General features: G+C 48.6%; 1 long non-coding RNA gene across 1 annotated transcript; it reads left to right on the top strand.

Annotated features, from left to right (window-relative positions):
* Positions 1-5,517: 5,517 nt before the first annotated feature.
* LOC135365861 (uncharacterized) lies at positions 5,518-6,255 on the top strand. The gene is made up of 2 exons (XR_010413972.1): positions 5,518-5,631; positions 6,097-6,255. It is a non-coding gene; the product is annotated as an uncharacterized LOC135365861 (long non-coding RNA).
* The last annotated feature ends 1,083 nt before the right edge of the window (positions 6,256-7,338 follow it).

The raw sequence follows: 7,338 nt of genomic DNA, 5'->3' as shown, positions 1-7,338 counted from the left end.
GTATCGGTCCCCAAAGACAAGAAAACGTACAATTACGAGGTGGACATTAAAGAAATGACGTTACACTTGAAAAAGGTGACGCTGGCACCTTCCCTATTTTTGGAATACGAGCGGCGGCTTCAGACCACGCCGGCCATCTACGTGTTACGCGGATTGGAAACCAAGGTGCGGAGCTTGAGTGCCGGGAGCTTGGACGCTCACTTTGAAAACGTTTACCCCGAAAGGGTGCCTTCCAAATTATGCGTCGCCCTGCTCGCCACGTCCGACTTTCTCGGCGACATCCAATCGAACCCCTACAAATTCCGTCATTACGACCTGTCTCATTCGATGCTCTCCGTGGACGGCCAGCAAGTGCGAGCCGAGTACGACTTTCAGAACGATCTCGTCAAAATTCCCTACTTTAACTTCTTGCAAGAACTGGGAGAGAAACATTTCAAGTATAGCTACGAGCGATTTAAAACGAACGGGTTCCTTCTCTACTTTAACTTGGACGTGGACAAGTGTTCTTCTCCTTCGCATTTGAACGAGTGGCGAAAAGGAAATGTTCGCCTGCAATTACGCTTCGCTAAAGCCCTTCCACACGCGGTCACCGTCCTCTTGATTTCCGAGTGTCCCAAGCTCATGTACGTCGACAAGGACCGTACGGTCACCTTCCCATAAGAAATGATGTACGAGAGCGACATCTTGGAACTCGTGTCCCTGAACCCCCTCGCTTCCTCCATGCTGAGAGGCATTTGCGCTTCCGACGAAGCCTTCGTTTTACGCAAGCCCGGTTATTTAATCATCAATACGGAAGAGCGAAGAAGACGCGGGCAGCACTGGGTGCTCTACCTGAAAAACTACGACGGGTCTACCGTGTTTTTCGACAGCTACGGACTTCCCCCCATCGAAGCAAACCTTCGAAGGACTTTACCTGTAGTGGACGAGTATAACGACAAGTGTATTCAATCGCCTTTTTCGCCTTACTGCAGGCTTTTTTGTATCTACGTAGCCACGCGCATGTCGAAACGCTACAGCTTGAAAAGTTGTGTATCCATGTTTTCCTGTAACCTCGAAGAGAATGACGAAACAATAAAACGTCTCCTCGTGAGCGAACTCGTTTCGTAAAAAATAGACTATTTATTTATTCACGACATACACAAGACCCGTGCGAGACGATCTTCCAACGTGCTGACCCGACGCTCACCGCCGTCGTCGTCGGTCTGCACCGTGACGTCGAGGGATGTGTGGACAAGCCAGTAGCGACGGACGATAGGCCGGTTGAAACCCGCGTTGATGAGACACGGGTCGACTGTCTCTCCTCGTCTATACTTCTCCAGCAGCTCGAGCTTGTAATCTACGAAACGCTTCATTTTCTTTGAAATCTTCCCACTGACGGTGAACAGACGTAAGGGTATCGTCTTGAGAATCGAGCGAAAGTCTCCCTCGCAGCTATCGCCGTGAATATAATCGCGTAATCGCAGCAAGTCCCGATACATTCGTGTTTGCACAAAGGTGGCAAACCTCCGCTCGGGCGTCATCATGACTGAGACGGAATGAGAGTAGACAACCTTTTTTTATTTCTCGTTACACATGAATTAGGCTCCAGCTTTGGTTTCGTAGCCGGGAAGGCAGCCCAAATACGGACGAAGGCTCGAGTCTAACCAATGGCTGGGGTTTCTCGACCAGAGTCCACCGCAGCGACAGGTAGTCAGTTGATCGCCGATTCGCAAAAAGAAGGTCTTTGGAGGAGGCTTGAAGGTTAGGACCAAGGGTAGATCTCCCGTCAGTAGCCATTCGTAATCTGCAACGAAAGGAGTGTGAGAAATGCGTGTTTTTTTAACTCAAACACACACGTACAATCTTCTTCAGTCACAGAGTGACACTGATGGTCCATCTTCTCCATCTTCCTTCAATAGTCGAAGTCCTTCGCAACGTACGTCGAACGGTACCGTCCGACAGCCGAGAAACGGGCGAATCAATCGGTCCGTCCAATGCTTTTGCTCTGGAAAAAAATGTGAACGATTATAGAACGTATTAAAAAAAAAATAACGAGGAAGCGTACCTTTGGACCACAATCCACCGCAATTGGTGCAGAAGAAGCGGGCGCTGCCAATCTCCCGAAATATGTGAGGTGGGAAAAAACCGACTTCACGCGCAGCAAAAGTGTTGTACACTGGAAACGAAACTCTTCAAACATTTCGACGATGATGATGACGTCATGGGTATTACTTACGAGGATCTACCAAGCTGATCATGATGGAATGACGATTGTCCATTCGCTTCGACATTTATAGTAAAGCTTTGCCTCTCACTCTCTATGACGTCATTGAACGTGTCTGAACATGTTTGGACGTGTTCGGACATGGGCGGCGAAGTCGCCCCTGGACACACTCGTTCCTCTCTCTCTCTTTATGACGTCATTGAACATGTTCGAACATGTTTGAACGTGTTTGAACATGTTGTGACGTGTGTAGACACGAACCCCGCAATACGAAAAACGTCACGCAGTACAAATTAGATTGGTGGTTAGTGTGTCGCGCCCAGTGTAGAAGGATCCTGGGTTCGAATCCCACACTGGGACGGTTACACAGGATGTGACAGCGGGTCGTCTCTCTCTCTCTCTCCGTCTTTGTAGTCCTTGGACGTGTCTGGTCTCGAACCCCCTGTGTCTCCCCTCCTCCTCCTCCTCGCACGATATTGGAGGAACAAAGGGCGGCATCTTGTCACAGAAGCAAAGTGGCGGATTTACGTAATCGATGGATATGACGTGAATGGGGTTAGTGCGAGCGTGAGAACCCTGTACTATAAGATGGTCATCCCCTGTACCCCCCCTTGTCCACTATTCTCGAATCAAGAGCGCCGAGAAAATGCTGCATACGTTCCAGACGATTTTGGACCTTCTGGTCCACATTCGCCCGCCGTTTGGTAAGTTTTTCTCTATCTCTTCTTGTTTAGAAATAGTTATTTTCTAATACCTAACGTTCCTCTGTAGGTTTCACTGTGACACACATTGTGCAGCTATTTTTCCAGCTGATCCCCGGTGCGGGGGGAGATGTGCCCCGCTTGGATATGGAGACGTTTTTGCAAGCGTTCGCCATCGTAGGCGAAGAAGACATTGAGACGGCCACCACAGAAGTGCTCATGGCGTGCTACGGCAGGGAGTGGCGAGAAATCGCTGTGCAGCGGGGACTAGAGGGGGAGCTCTTTTTCAGAGTGCCCCGAAGCTTAGAGGAGCATACTTTACCGCTAGAAGGTACTGCTCCTTTAAGCTTCGGGGAAGCGGAGCACCTCCTCTACTCCCTGGTGCACCAGTGGAACAGAGCGAGTGCAGCGGGTTGGAGAGAACTCGCTGAACGCTGGATGGCGAGTCAAATACCGTGAGTGTTTTTCGATTGTGGTTTTTGTTCGTAGAATCCTTATTCTGGTTCTTTATTACTAGATTGGATGCCTGGGTTCTTATAGAAGACCATGAAGCACCCATGTAAACACGTCAGCCAATAAACGCATATCGTCTTTCGCATCACGCGACTCTCTCTCTCTCTCTCTCTGCCCCAATACAATAGAAGAATAGGAAACCACAGATCCTGCGTATAAAAGCGAGCGTGGGATAGGCCGCAGTTAAAGATGATGATGTCGACGATGTCACCACCACCACAACGTTCGGTCTGCTTGCGCAGGAGGTAAGTGCATTTGTATGTGTTTAGATCGATGTTTGATTAATGCCTCCTTTTCTCTATTTGCTAGGTGCACACAGGAGAATTATTTCAAATTGGGGGGAGGGACTTCATGCCTAACATGAGGTCCGATTAGGCTCCGCTAAGTTCAAAATTATGGAGGAGCATCGCCCGCATTATTCAAAATTGGGGAAGGACGTGAATTCATGGCAAATATGAATTCTGATTAGGCTTAATGGGGAATTGTGGGGCGTCCCCCGCTCCAGTCAAAATTGGGAGGGACGAGAATTCATGTTCGACATGAATTCTGATTAGGCTTAATGGGGTATTGCGGTGTACCATCCGCACCACTCAAAATTGGGAATGGGTAAGAGAATTCTGATTAGGCGTAATGGGAAGATTTGGGGGAACATTTTAATCTGGCCTTATTCAAAATTGAACTCCTTCTTTCATTTTTCGTTAGATTATTCCAAAACGGGGGGGGAGAATTCGTGCATAACACGAATTTCATTAGAGACCATGTTGATTATACAAAATTAAGGAGTTCTTAAAGGGAGAATTATTTCAAATTGGGGTTAAATTAAAACCTTCTTTCATTTTTCGTTTGGTTGACATCGTCGACATCCTATACGATATTGCAATGGCGCGGTGTCCAAAGTACAGACGCCATCAGCGCAATGAGAGGAGGAGGAGACGGTCTGGTTCTACGACGGTTGATCGAAAACCCACGAGGGGCATCCATCCATCCATCCATCCATCCATCCATCCATCCATCCATCCATCCATCCACGACACGAAGCGTTTCGTGGAGCAAAATGTAAGTTGACCGTCTCTGCTGTGAGAGCGTATTCTATGTATGACATTGTTTTTCAGGAACCAATAGCCGCTGTCGTCGCATATCATGCAGCACAGGAAAAGCCGTCCAGCAACCTCCCCGTTAGGCCAAACTGCCTTCCTGTATAGCAGTAGGACCCCTCCTTGTACAGCATTGGGCAAGGAAGACCGTGAGCGCCTTTGTGAATCGAGTGACCGTGGAACAAAGAGCAGGCATCTATCGACCAAGTCCTTTGTATGTATTCAATAAAGATGTTTCAGTGAAAGAACACACAGAGTCTCGTCAAAGTTATTCGGACTGTTTAATGCGTTGCATGTCAATAACCAATCGGTATTTCAATAAATCAGTGACAAAATTGACGATGTAGACTGCTTCCAAATGTCGCTGCTTCCGCAGGGCGTGCTTAATATGAGCGATGGCACGAGCGAGAAGGTCCACGATGTCTGCAGCGATGTAGTTGAATTCTGCGTTGGCCAAGCTCACAAATTCGCACATTAGTCCCAGGGGTCCGTCAGGAACCGTTATGCAGACGTTCTTGTAACGGGCGTAGATCCGACGCACCATCTCCTGCAGCGGCCCCGGCGAGATCTCTCCTATATTGCCAAAGCCTACCATGTCTATCACGTAGCGAAAAGCAGTGATGACGAGCTCGTTGCGGGGACTTTCGCTGTTGAAACATTCCTTCTCCACTTCTTCCCAAGAAGCGTGGGTACGGGAACAATTTTGTAAAGAGTGGTAGCTGAACATCTTCACGTAGTGATGACGCGAGCGCGGTGCGCGCTGCCTTTATAGAGATAAACGCGCGCACGCAAAGAACGGAGAATGAAAGCGAAACTGAAAAGCCACTCGTCGCCGCTAGGAGCGCGCGCGCAGCAGAGAGCCGAAACCGAAAACACCCGCGGCCGGCGCAGAGGGAGCTAGCAGCGCGCGCGCGCATGCGCGGACAGGTGGAGCAGAGGGCGCGCGCGCATCCATAGCGGCCGCTGCGCGTCGCCTCACTGAGTTTCTCTCGGACCGTCGCGGAAGACGGACGTGCGCTCCGCGCGCTCGCTCACTTTCTGGCTGCCTCTCGTAGAGAGCAGACGTGTGTGTTCTCCGCGCTCGCTCAGTTTCTGCCTGGAAGTTGCCGCGGGGGAAAAGGTGAGTGATTTGACGCGCTCCTTTGCTCGTATGTTTGCCGTGTTTAACGGTGACCACGCTCGTGCTAAGCCTTTTCTCGCATGTTTAGACTTGTTTTGCGGTGCCCAAGCCTGTTGACGCATGTTTAGCGATGTGTGGTTCCCGCCTTGTGTTAGCTGCGTAGTGTTGAGGTTAGGCCCAAGCGCGCTCCTCTTCTCGTATGTTTGCCGTGTTTAGCGGTGACCGCGCTCGTGTTAAGCCTTTTCTCGCATGTTTAGCGATGTGTGGTTCCCGCCTTGTGTTAGCTGCGTAGTGTTGTGGTTAGGCCTAAGCGATCGTCCCCCCGTAAGCCTTTTTCCCCCGATGTGTACTGTTTTCTGTTTAGCAGTAGCGGTTAGACCTTTTCTCTCGCATGCCTAGACTTGTTTAGCAGTGCTGCAATTTTTACCTGCCGCTAGTATCTTGTTCTCTGTCTTTCTCCTCTAGAGCTATGATGGTGGCGCCATCTGGTGTGATGCCTTGCAACTAAGTGGCCACCTGTCGTCGATCTCTGCAACTACCCGACGTCAACAAGCACTGGTCACCCCGGAGCGGCTTCTTCGCCGCGGCATCGTTGATTTTCAAATAAATTGTTTCTCTCCACTCTATTTCTATCTTTTCATTTTATTTTCTACCTATTTTTTTATCAGCTCAACTAGCTGGCAAGTCACATCTTCGTCTGGACGTGTCTTAGATGATCCCCAATTAGTGTAATGACTCCCTGGTGGGTCCTGATTAATGTGGGGGGTCCCAATTAGCTCTAATTGCTAATTAATGGCGTCCAGACGAAGATGTGACTTGCCGGCTAGTTGAGCTGATACATTACTACTCCGGCACAATTACACAAAAAGAATTAGACAACTTGTGCAGCCAACTTCCTAGTCCTTTTATACTTCTAGGTGACTTTAATGCTCACAGTCCACTTTGGGGCAGTACAAGAACTGACACTCGAGGGAAAATGTTAGAGAAATTTTTATTATCTTATAGCCTTAGTTGCTCATGCGCCAAAAAAATCCGAATCATCATCATCATCATCATCATTTTTATTATCATCGTCCATCTGTCTTTTGAACACAGGGGCACCTACACACATACATTCTTCAAGTCAGTCTCTCTCAGCCTTAGACTTGTCCTTTTCCAGTCCATCCTTGTTTAGTCTCTCCTTGTAAGAGATAGAATGGATTGTAGAAGAAAACCCGCGTGGGAGTGACCACTTCCCAGTGGTGTTAAATATCTTACGCCAGTGAACACTCTGACAACACACCCTCCTAGATGGAAACTCCATCTAGCCGACTGGAAGCAGTTTCAGAAAGAAGTGACCTGTCTAATTCCTATTAATAGCATAACGATAGAAGAAGCTAGTTGTCTTATCAGCAACATCATACTTGATGCAGCAACAGACTTCTGGCCGCTTCCCAAAGCGACCGAAACCCTGGTGGAATAATAAATGCGAGGAAACTCGCAAACTTCCAAATCGTGCATGGGGTACATTTCGGAGATACCCCACCTCAGAAAATCTTTTACTATTCAAAAAGGCAAGAGCAAAGGCCAGGTGGACACGAAAACAGGCTAAACGATCCTCTTGGCGAACTTTTGTATCTTCTCTATCTTGTAATACCCCGTCCAAAATCGTATGGGACAGACTTCGTAAAATCAGAGGAGAGCATATCAGTCATTCAGTCCCTCTTT

This window comes from Ornithodoros turicata, chromosome 1 (genome assembly GCF_037126465.1).
Source record: "Ornithodoros turicata isolate Travis chromosome 1, ASM3712646v1, whole genome shotgun sequence".
Lineage (NCBI taxonomy): Eukaryota > Metazoa > Arthropoda > Arachnida > Ixodida > Argasidae > Ornithodoros > Ornithodoros turicata.
The sequence above is the reverse complement of the archived record's forward strand: the minus strand, read 5'-3'. Positions and strand labels throughout refer to the sequence as shown.